Below are 12,004 nucleotides of genomic sequence, written 5' to 3' on the forward strand. Positions count from 1 at the left end.
ACAGATAATTACGAACAATTTATTGACACTTGAAAATTGAGTTTCGTTTTACATGTACATGATGAAAAAAAACCTAAACACTTCCTTGTAGTGGAAGGAACAATATCCGAATTTGACCAAAAAAGAACACACACATTTTGTGTTGTTGCAGACACCTTGCTAGCCATGTCCTTGGTTGTCTGGGTTTCCTGCATTCACACCATGAAATTAAACAACATCACAAGGCCCGCAACCGATACATTTAAAGAAGGAAAAAAATATAGACTTGTAGAAGCAAACCTCATACTTCTACAAGCAAGAAGTTGTGAATATGAATCTTAAACCTTTTTTTCTTGCTCTAACAAGAAATGCAAACTAGCACCCCATTATATTTACCTTTACTGAAGAAAAAGAAACAAGTTACTGAACCTAACAAAATCTTCCAACCAAAAAACTTCATACTAAATTAAGCAAAGGGTACAAACTATTAATCACACATTATCAGAGCCACATCATTAAACTAGAAGCAACAAGGCTAACGGCTGACTTCACAACCTTCCTACACTTCTACTACATCTCCACAAAGTTTGTAACAACGTTTATTCTAGAATTCTTAATCAATAGAAACATAAGAAATATTCCTATAATGATAAAATTCTTAGAAGCAGAGACGAATCAAATTCTTTTTTTTTTTTTTTTCAAATCAATTAGGAGCAGAGACTTACCCATACCTATTTCGCACAGAAATCTTGCGATGGAGGATCCTCTTCAAAACTTATCACAGAACCCCCAAATCAATAACCCATGGCTCAGATTTTGAAACAACCACACCTAGGAATACCCATACCTATTTCGCACAGAAATCTCGCGATGGAGGATCCTCCTCTTCAACTTGGATGTTTGATTCTCTTGCTTCGTGTCTCTTGATTTTTCTCTTCAACTTGGTTTCTGCTCCAAGCGTGCTTGCGTAGGGCGTCTTTTGGTTTCCCAGCGTACGCGGGTTTCTAGTGGGTAATTAGAAAGGAAACGGGTTAAAATGTTTGAATCAATCTCAGCCACACAAGCTCATTAAAACAGATCCAATGGTTGAGCGCCCCATCCCTCAAATAACACTATTTGAGGGATCCCTCAACTGAAGGGGACTGTATATATATATATATATATACATACATGTATATATGTATATTACAATATATATAATACATATATAATGTATATGTGTATATATGTATACTATACACACACACACATATATATATACAACTCTACTAGGGACTTTTGGCTCTGATACCAGGTACTGGCCCAGACTCTTAAGAGCAAAAATTTTCTCAATCAATTTTAAGCTTTCGAGCGGAAGGTAGTGTAGAGACGTAGAGAATAAACATAATTATTATGAGGAATTCAAACATACAAAGCCAAAACCAAGGATAATAATATAGAGAAATTAAATACGATATCAAACGTAGTATCATTAATATTCAACAAACTTACATAGAAGCAGGGAAAGCAGTAGTGCTTAACAGAAGCTTCGCAGAAGCAGCACGTGAATACACTCAAAACACTCCAAAAAACTCAAAACACAAAGTTTATTTTCTGCTTGAGAGGCAATCTTTTTTTGGTGCTTCGCAGAGGAGGAGAAGCCCTTCATTTAAAGCCTCCTGGCTGTTGACGTGTCAATTAGAGGCAGAAGATCACAAAGCAGCCTACAGTAGAGCGGCATATTCACTTTAATGATTCTGTCCGAACGTTCACGCAAACGGCCAAAAAAGGAAAAAGGCAGACTCTTACAAAAGACAAATAAAGACAGAGTAAAAGCAGGAACGTCTTGCTTTTACCAGAAAAAACGTAAAAGTAAAAAGTTTTATAAAAAATTACAGTAAACACAAATTGTCTTCTTATCAGACATAATATTACTTGGGCCCACCATAAAGATCCGAATGGAGATCCGGATGAAAGTGGTCAAGCATGTCTTCATTAGCAAAAGGGTCCACCTCATCTTCAGGTTGAGTGGCGGAAGCTGATGCCATCGACTCGTCATCTAAATCCAGGATCTCGAGGACTTTCTTTTTCAAATCTTCTTTTGATGAAGAAGAGCCTGGCTGATCTATCAGCATCTGTAGCCTTTGCGAAACACTTAGACTGGCAGAAGAAGTGACCAAAGGCTGAGCAGTGATCGGTACATAAATTACATATCATTTTGTACCCTTTTAACTTATGATTTGGTTATGTTTTTGAGTTAAACTTGTGCTTTTAATCCTTTTTGTGTTTATCTTTCAGTTCATTGAGCTTTAGGTAATAATGATGGCTTTAGAGAGCATAATTCATGCAATTCAAGCATGTTAAGGCCTAATTTGGATGAATGGATGAAGAGCTTAAAGACAAACTCATTTTGGCTACAGCCCCCTGCCAGTCCAGTTCCGTAGGTCATATTGCAAGCTTTGTTTCAACAACCTACATAGCTCGAATGAGGCCACATTCTTCATGAAAGTTGTTCCAATTGGTGTGTACTATAACATATCCAAAATTCAGCCCCATTGGATAAATCTGGAGTCCGTTACCTAGCAAACACAGAACCATGCTCAGGATGGATCTTATCAGCGCAGAAAATGAGTTAGCAATTTGTTTCAGCCTTAACTTCTTCCTCCGACCTTGGATTGGCCCAAATAACATATGGCTGGAAAGAAGACATTCTGAACTTCAATTTCGAGTGCTTAAAGTCCTAATTTGATTAAGAGAAGCCCAAGTTGTAAGCCCTTGAAGTTGCTGGTCATGCTGACCTCAGCATGTGCTGGTTGGATGCTTGGTCATGGTGAGCTAGGTATGAGCTATCATTTCTGGTTGGAAGCTTGGTCATGGTGACATGAAGATGAGCTAGGGCTGCTGGTGGGATCTATTGGTGAAGTGCATCAACCAATTCAAGATTTTCTAATACAAGTGCATCACCCAATTTAGATTTTCTAATACAAGTGCATCAACCATTTCAGATTTTATAAAACAAGTGTTGTATGCATTAGCCATATTGAATTCAGATTTTCACTTCCCCTAAGCCTATAAATAGGGAAGTTCTCTAAGCTTGTAAACACACCCCAAGGGGGGGAGCTCTCAAACACTTCTCTAGAGCTCCCTTCCCTTCTCTCCCTCAAATTCTCTTAGTTTCTCTTTCTAATTTTCAATTGTTGTAATGAAATCTTTTGTGTTTTCCTTAAGTTTTTCTTAGTTCCACTTTACTTTTCATTATGTAAATTCTTTTCTTTAGTCTCAAGTTTGATTAGTTTCCAACTTTCAATTATGGTTCATGTTCTTATTCATTATGCTTATAAGTTAATATGCTGGTTTGAATGATTGATCACCATTAAGGCTTGCATGTTAGCTATCTTGGTTTGAATTAAGAGTATACACCATGCTTTAATTCGAATTGAACTATGAATAGGAAGAGTATGTATGGACATTCGACAACAGGGATTAGATACATGCTTGGTTGTTTAAATTGTTCTTCTATGCTTAATGGGTTCCTAATGCTTAATTTTAGGTTAGACAACAAATGATCAAATTAGGGAATTAGGAACACAAGGTTATGACCACACACCATGGCTTAATCATACATTAGCTAGAATCAATCCGTTAATCTAATTGAACTTGGGAACTTATCTGCTTGAGTTAGTTATTTTCTTTCTTCCTTATTTTATTTATTTCCTTTCTTTTTCATTTCTGTTTTGTGTAGGAAAAATGAATTGGATCATTCAATCACCAATCCTCGTGGGATCGACCTCGCACTTACATATGCTATACTACCAAACGGCTCGTGCACTTGCGAGTATCACAAGTTGAGGATGCAGCTTAATCCATTTTGGTGCAGCTGAAATCCACGCAACAAGCAGCAACAGGATCAAATGAGGGAATAATTGCTGGGGTAATCTTGACAGGAACTAAATGGTCTCTTGTGAATTTGTCCCACCAACGAATTAAGATGCTTCGGACTAAGTTAGGAATATAGGTCCATTCCTCATCAATATCTTCCGAGATAACATATTCCCATTTTAATATCCAAGGTAGCTCATACATTATCATGAACCACATGAACAAAGTCCTCTGATCAGGATGATTCTTATTCCATTTGCAAAATTTCATTTGAAAAGACTCCTTAATTTCAGGAGGAAGGTATTCCATAGTAGGACCCCAGATAAGGACAAAGCTCTTGAACCAATTTGGGAGTTCTTTCAGAGCCCGAAGCTGAAATTGGATGAACCAAGTATGAGAATAGTTTTGATTTTGAAAACATAAGACATATTCCCATGCTTTTTTATAATCCCAGAAATTATATGAATATGGCCTAATTTCAGGATGGATAAATCTTTTAGCCCTTTCAGGGCTGGGACCCCATTCTTCCAAGGAAATAACATTTAGAATTTGGATTTTGGAAAAGGCTATTGTGTTGGTATTTTCACCTCTATGACGATGAACTATATTAACAGATTTAGTTTCAATTAGGAGAGTTTCATAGAATAGACGGGGCTTATTCAAGGGAGGAAGGTTATCCCTTAAATATTTTTCAGCTAGAAAATTCGGATGTTTGTCCAGATCATTCATTTCAATAATTGCTACAGACATATTCATATACTCACGGAATGGATTTTCAGCAATCTGCTTCTCCTTACCCTTATTATATGGAGAAGAAGTCATCAAGGGCTTTGGATCAGTCGGGGAAGACCTAGCAAGAGCTCCTGAAGAGCTCCTACTTGGAGTCATTTGTCCGGAACTCCTGGTTCGCACCCTGCAAAAATTCTTGAGTTAAGAAATCAGGGAGCGCATTAGTTTCACCTTTAATAAATTCAATATCAAAATCGAAAGCAGATAGTATTCCTTGCCATCTTGCGAAAATTTGTTTTGATGCTAAATTTTTTACATCTTTAAACAGAATGTCTTTTGCAGCCTTGCAGTCCACTCTTATCAAGAATTTTTTTATTTAAAAGATCACTCTCGAATTTAGAAACAGCATGGACTATGGCTAGCATTTCTTTCTTAACAGTAGAATAATTCTTTTGAGCCGGTTTCCAAACTCCCGAAGTGAATCTAACCAATTGTTCTGAATTATTGACCTTCTGTTTTAGGATTCCTCCATACCCGATTTCTGAAGCATCTGTTTCTACTATTTTAAAGGCTTCGGGGTTGGCTAAGGCTAAGCAAGGAAGTTCTTTGACTTTAATTTTCAACCTTCTTACCGCTTTAGTGTGTTCTTCTGACCAGGGAGTTGGGTTCTTTTTCAACCTTTGGTATAACAATTTTGAATCTTGAGCCAAATCTTTATAAAAATCTTTTATATAATTAAGACTTCCTAAGAACCTTTGTAACTGTTGCTTGTCCCTTATCTCATCAGGGAACTTTTCAGCAAAGGATATTGCTCGATCAATAGGAACTATCAGTCCCTTATTAATATTGTGTCCCAAAAAACGAATCTTTGAAGAAAATAATTTCATTTTCTTTGCCGAAACCACTAATCCTGCATGCTTCACAACTCTCAAAAAGATATTCAGATGTTTAAAGTGTTGTTCTAAAGAATTAGAATAAACCAAAACATCATCAATATAAACAATGGTGAAAGCTGTGTAAGGATTAAATATATCATTCATAATATTTTGAAACTCAGAGGGAGCATTTTTCAGACCAAACGGTAAAACATTCCATTCGTAATGTCCGAAGGGGACATTAAAGGCTGTTTTGTACCTGTCTTTTTCCGCAATTTGAATTTGCCAATATCCCGATTTCATATCAAATTTAGAAAAAATTACTGCCTTATTCAATCTATCCAAAAGGTCCTTTTTATTAGGAATTGGATATCTAACCCATTTTAAGGCCTTATTAAGAGGTTTGTAGTTTATCACCAATCTAGGTACCCCTCTTTCTAATTCTGTTGCGTTTTCTACATAGAAGGCAGAACAGCTCCAGGGAGATGAGCTTTTCCTAATTAACTTTTTCCCTAATAAATCTTGAATTTCAGATTTACAAATTTCCATTAGCCTAGCATTCATTTGAATTGGCCTAGCTTTGGTTGGGATTTTCTTTTCATCAAAATCAGGCTCATACGGCAATTCCACTATGTGTTTTTTCCTATTCCAAAAAGCATTGGGTATTTCGGCACAAACTTGATTTTCAAACATCTTTTGGATTTCTTCTACCTTTTCTTTTACCCTATTGTCTTGCAGTTGTTCCTCTATTCTTTTGTATTGCAATTCTTCTTTCAGGTGATATAGATAACTTTCTTTCTTCTTTATCTTTTCTTGTATTTCATTAATATACTTATGCTTGGGTGGTTGAGAAAACCTAAAAACTATAGGTTGACCCTCTACCTCAGTTCTTATTCCCTCTTCAGAAACAGAGAAAGGATAAAGCATATTAATGAAAGGGGTTCCTAATATCAGGGACTGGTTTAATCCTTTCACCAAGACAAAAGGGGTTTCAAAGCAAATTCCCTGATTAAGTACAGCAGCGTTAGATAATTTAAACTGAATCCCCATCCTTTGACTATTGACTGCTGTGTGTAGGACTTGGGTAGTTTTCTGAAAATACCTTGTTGGTACAACACCTTCATTTATACAATTAAGATCGGCTCCAGTGTCTATCAGCCCTTCAACAGTAAACTTGTAGGTTTTATTAATAACAATAGTTATCATTGCATACCATTTCTGTGATATCGCCTTATCTATGCTATTAATGAATCTCATAGTATTAACTTGTTCTTCCTGTAGGGTTTCTCTTGTTACAGGTTCTATTTTCTCTTGAAATTCTTCCATTAGGTTTTCGAATTCTAATTGCTCAGATTTTTCTTCTGTATCTTTTTCTGAAAAAGGACGATAGAGTTCTAAAACTCTAACCCTATTTTTTAACTCTCTAAGTTCTTCTTTCAGATCATGGACTTCGCACTGAAGGTCGTTGAGCGTAGGTTCCTTTTTATGAATTTTATCATTCATCCTGTTTACTATAGTCTTAAAACTATAGTTTTCAATTGGTTGTCTTACATTAGCTATGGCCGATTTGGGATTATTTGGTTTGGTTCTAGCTAGCGAGATATAACTTTCCAAAGCTTCTCTCTTCTTTTCTGGATCTTCTATTTTATCAATTAAGTCTACTATTAGACTTTCTTCTTTTCTTAAGACACATATTCTCAGATCTTTAAATTGACAGGCGCACTCTTCCTCGCTACCTAAGCTAGTCTCAGTATCTGATTCAAACAATTCTTCATTCTCTAGTTGGGCTAGTTCGTCATCACTATCTTGTTCAGAACCAGATGAATTAAGCATTATTTGGCAAAGCTGTTGCTTAAGGTCTTCACTAATGCTTAGGTTACTGATTTTATCCTTCATTTTGCACTCAGATTTATAATGTCCCACTTTTCCACACTTATAGCATGTTGGTACAGCTCCTTTCTTTCCTTTACTAGCCTTTTTGCTAGTATCTCCTGTGTATTTCCTTTTTCTGAAAGTTCTATATGGCTTCTTAGGTTCAGACTTATATTTCTCGTATTTTTTAGTCTTACGTCCCCCAAATTTCTTTCCCTTCTTGTATGTTTTATGTGAATATGATTTTATTGGTTCAAAACCAAATTGTTCACAAAAGTCACCTAATTCCTTTTTGCCTAGGGCCTTTTGCTTATCAAGCTGTTTTCTTAATTTCATATCTGTGCAAAGAGCTAATCCTTCTGCGCAGATTTCAGAGGACAATTCCCCATAGGTGTAAGACCCATAAGGAATGACACCACCATTTTTCTCTTTAATTCTATTCCTAACCTTTTCAGCGAATAGAAGTGGCAATCCTGAAAGAAATTTCTCTTTCCAAAAGTCAGCATTACAGTCTTGCCTAGTGAATACCTTGGAGTAAAACACGTCCTTATACCACCTAAAATGGGACAAGGTTGGACACTTAAGGTTCATTAAGAGTTCTCTAGACCTGTCATGCTGTAATTCTGTAGTTCCTACAAAATGTAGAGTAATTGTGTAAATTAGTGAATTTACCGCATCTTCCTGGTAAATGTTTTCACTTTTGATTAACCCAGTTACTGGATCTTGTACATTCTGCTGACCAATAGCCACCTGGGCGTTCAGGATTTGGGCTCTTGCTGAGTCGCTTAGGTGGAAATCCCATCATCCTTTTAATTGACCTACAAAGCCTGCGATGATAGCTTCAGCCACCCTCTTATCTCCATTTCCCTTTATCTTAGAGGCTGTAGCGTACATCATCATATGTTTCATTGCATTAATGATCTGATATTCCGTTAGACCATCAATATTCCATTCTACTATGGAGCTTCCATCATACTGAGCGGAATTCCACATTCCATCTTCCTCAAACTGTAAATCTACTGGAGTGGGTCTAGGGTAGTAATTTCTTGTTTTAGCAGTTTGAGTGAATTTCTTTTCATTTGTTAACCTATTAATTTCAGGTCGTTCTTCCTTAAACATCGTTTCAAGGTCTTCTATTTCTCCTTCAGTGAGAACCGACACTTGAGGACCTTTTCCTTTGTCTGACAATTTTACTTCTGATAATTTCTTCGCCAAGATGTCAACAAAATTTTCATCTTCTGACAATGTTCTTCCCATCTTAAAGTTTTTATTATCTAAAGGGGGAGGTGGTTTGAAGAACACCTGACTACTCATTTCCTTGATCCTTTTAGTTTCTGAGGGACCGGGGTCGGATTTCTGCTCCTTTGCAGAAACAAACGTTTCAATCCTAGTGACTTGCTTTCCTAGAGACTGCAGAAACAGGTTGGTGTAATTATTCTGCTGAATAACTGCGCCTATATCCTCTTTACTAGCTGTGCGAAAATTATTGGCGCTATCATCAAGGAAAGTGGTTTCTTTGTACGGAGCAGCTATCATATCTTTCTGTTTAATTACCATCTCGGGTGGATGTACGGCTTTTACTGATTTCCCATCTTTGGAAGTGTAAGTCAAGAACGGGCTTCCTATCATTTCTATATGGCTCCTATATTCAGGAATGTCATATTTCTGAGCACACCAATCTAACCATGTAAAGAAGAAACAATTGAATTTCTTTTCTTTCATAAAGGCGGTATGGGCTTTCCAGAGATGATTTTGCCTATGCTCCTGAAAGGCTGTTTCAAACCAGATTCTTTTATTAATATTTTCAATACTCAGATAATTCCTTTTTATCTTTTCGTGTTCTATTTCAAAGGATTTTAACATATTTATTTCAAATTCTACATCCGAGAAGGAAGGCTCGGGTTGAGGTGGATTTATCCTAATTCCTGGGTTTGGAAGGGTTTGTTCAAACCTGTAGGCTGGCCTTTGTATCTGTTCCTGGGTTCTCCTAAGACCTGCCAAGATCATTCTGTCATGGTCTAGATCGTAAGCTATATCAGAGGAGGTGCTCGACCTATGTGGTTCTAGGTTGGATCTAGAGGGTGCTAGATCAATCATAGAGGTACTCGACCTATGTGGTTCTAGGTTAGATCCAAAGGGTGCTAGATCAATCCTAGTTTTTCTAGCGTTGGAGAATTGTATTTCTACCTCTCCATCAGCGAATTGGGAGATCCGAGTAGGTTCTTGATTTTCAAGGGGCTTCTTTGGGACTACTTCATCCAAAATCCACTTTTCTGGTAGGGTTATATCACTCCACTTTATCATTTTTGGGACTGCTACGTTTGATTTTTCAAGGTTGGTTTGGAACAAGGTAGTTTCACCTTTGCTGTCTAAATCTTTAGCTTTGGGACAGACAGTGTTCATAACCTTATATGAAACCCTATAAATGATCGCTAGATTTTGGGATCCTGGGTCCATACCATAACCCTGAGTTTGAATATTCAATGTTAAAGCTTTTAAGATATTTACGTCGGAAAGTGCAACTGAAAAGTTTGGGAAACAGTTAAAGTATATTGGACCTTCCCCTAAGGTTGACTCAACTATTCCTAACAAGGAATCCATGAACCTTCTATGTCTTCCATCTCTTACACAAAGCAAGATTGAACTGGGCAATCCTGTTCTGGTAAGTGGTTTCACCGCTACCTGCACCAATCCTATGTGCAAATAGTTATAATTTCTCTCCAGATGCTGGTCGATTTGACTCTGGGTGAATAGCTGAAAACTATCCTTTTTATCAATGACAGATATCGTTTTTTCAACAGTTTTTATTGCGTAATCAGATCTGAACTTGAAAGATCCTTTATAGTATATATCAGTGATGGGTACTCTGGGTATATCCCAGTTGCACAACTCCTTTTCTACGTCCCGCATGATTATTTCTTGAGAGTTTTTAACTCGTAGGGTTCTATGGCTAGGACTGTTACTAGAGCTTGCTTCTCCAGAAGAACGGATAGACAAGATTCTCCTCAGGCTTGCCATTTTAAAATTCCAGATTTTATGCTTTCCTTCTGTTCTCCTCCTAATTCAAGGTTGCTAGTCCCTGCCTAGGTCTCTCAACGCCTTAGCTTATCGGGCAACGGCTAATGAGCCTATCTGACAGCTAGACAACTCGATGACTAGTGAGTAAAGGAAACTTGACAGAAAAACCAGAAGATTAAACCAACAGCTTAGTTTGAACCTTAAACTTAACAACTCTTCTAGGGACTTTTGGCTCTGATACCAGGTACTGGCCCAGACTCTTATATATATATATATATATATATATATATATATATATATATTACATATATACACGTATGCTATTATTATAATATTAATATGTATATGTGTATATGGGTATATTATAATAATAATATATATATGTATATGTATATGTATATTATATATATTATATATGTATATATATATACATATATACATATATAATATATTTATGTGTATATACATGTATATATGTACATTATAGTATATGTGTAAGTAAGTTTAATAATAATAATATATGTTATTAATTTTACAATATAATATATGCATTTTATACATTGGTGAGTATTGGGACTAGCTAATCCTCCCTTTCCACATGGGATTAGTAGTCCCCTCCTAAGGAGGTGTTTTTGGTGGGCCCGGTATTAGCAATCCCATCTAAGACTAGGATTAGATAAAACAAACATGGTACTAAATTTAGTTCAAGCCAGTCCAAGCCAATCCTGTGTACCAAACGAGCCCTAAGAGTAAGAATTCATAGGACAATGCCAGATCATATTTATTTATTAAATATTATATTATCCCTGCTTGTCAGTGACTTTGCGAGTGGATGTGACTGCGCTTATTTATCATATATAAAAAAGACTTTGCGACTTGGCCTATTGACTAGAACCAAGTGGGATTATTAGTCAAAGTGGGGCTCATATCCATCAATTGCATTTTACTAAGAGGAAAATAATAGACACCACCTAAATGATACATGCAAATTTCAATGAGATTAAATTCAAATCTCTCAAACACAAATTCTTAGTTAGTGGGCCACACTTACCTCTTAATTTCCAATTTTTCCCATGGGTCATCTATATATGAAAATTTCAGCATCTCCAAATTGTCTCAAAGACACAAATTCTTAATTAGTGGGCTACACTTACCCATTAATTTACAAATCTTAAATCCGAACAGAATCCGTGGTTTATTCTTAACCAAATTCGCCCCCAAACACAATTCCATATCGAATCCCTGGTTTATTAAACTAAATTCACTCAAACACTTCTCAATACAATTCAAATCAAAACCCTCGCAATGAGTCATTTATTCATTGCAATTCTTTGAACTACGAGTGGCTTTATTCCCGCAAGAGATACGTAGGCATCCTGAGGTTCAACTTAATTAGGGGCAGCAGCAAAACCAAACACACATATTTTGTTTCTTTATTATAGAATCAAAGGGTGTTCTCTTGAAGCAAAGGAATGTAATCAAAGGGTGTTCCCTCAAATGGGTCGAACCTAAAATAATAAAACTCCATTAATTAATTTGTGTTGGTGAAATTATATTGGAAGATTCATATTTTTCTTCAACATTTAGTCAGAGTTAAGAAAATCTTTGGGTTGAAAACAGAAACACTGCAGAACAAGCAACCGATTAAACAGAATTTGTCCTTTTCTTGCAAT

The 12,004-nt window shown here is 36.3% G+C and overlaps 1 long non-coding RNA gene across 1 annotated transcript; it reads right to left on the reverse strand.

The window, feature by feature from the left end:
- LOC148295252 (uncharacterized) lies at positions 1-1,573 on the reverse strand. Its single transcript, XR_015834998.1, has 3 exons — positions 1,471-1,573; positions 705-983; positions 1-188 (listed from the first exon to the last, which is right to left on the reverse strand). It is a non-coding gene; the product is annotated as an uncharacterized LOC148295252 (long non-coding RNA).
- Between the last annotated feature and the right edge of the window lie 10,431 nt (positions 1,574-12,004).

Source organism: Prunus avium, chromosome 4, assembly GCF_965620075.1.
Source record: "Prunus avium chromosome 4, drPruAviu1.hap1.1, whole genome shotgun sequence".
Classification (NCBI taxonomy): Eukaryota; Viridiplantae; Streptophyta; class Magnoliopsida; order Rosales; family Rosaceae; genus Prunus; species Prunus avium.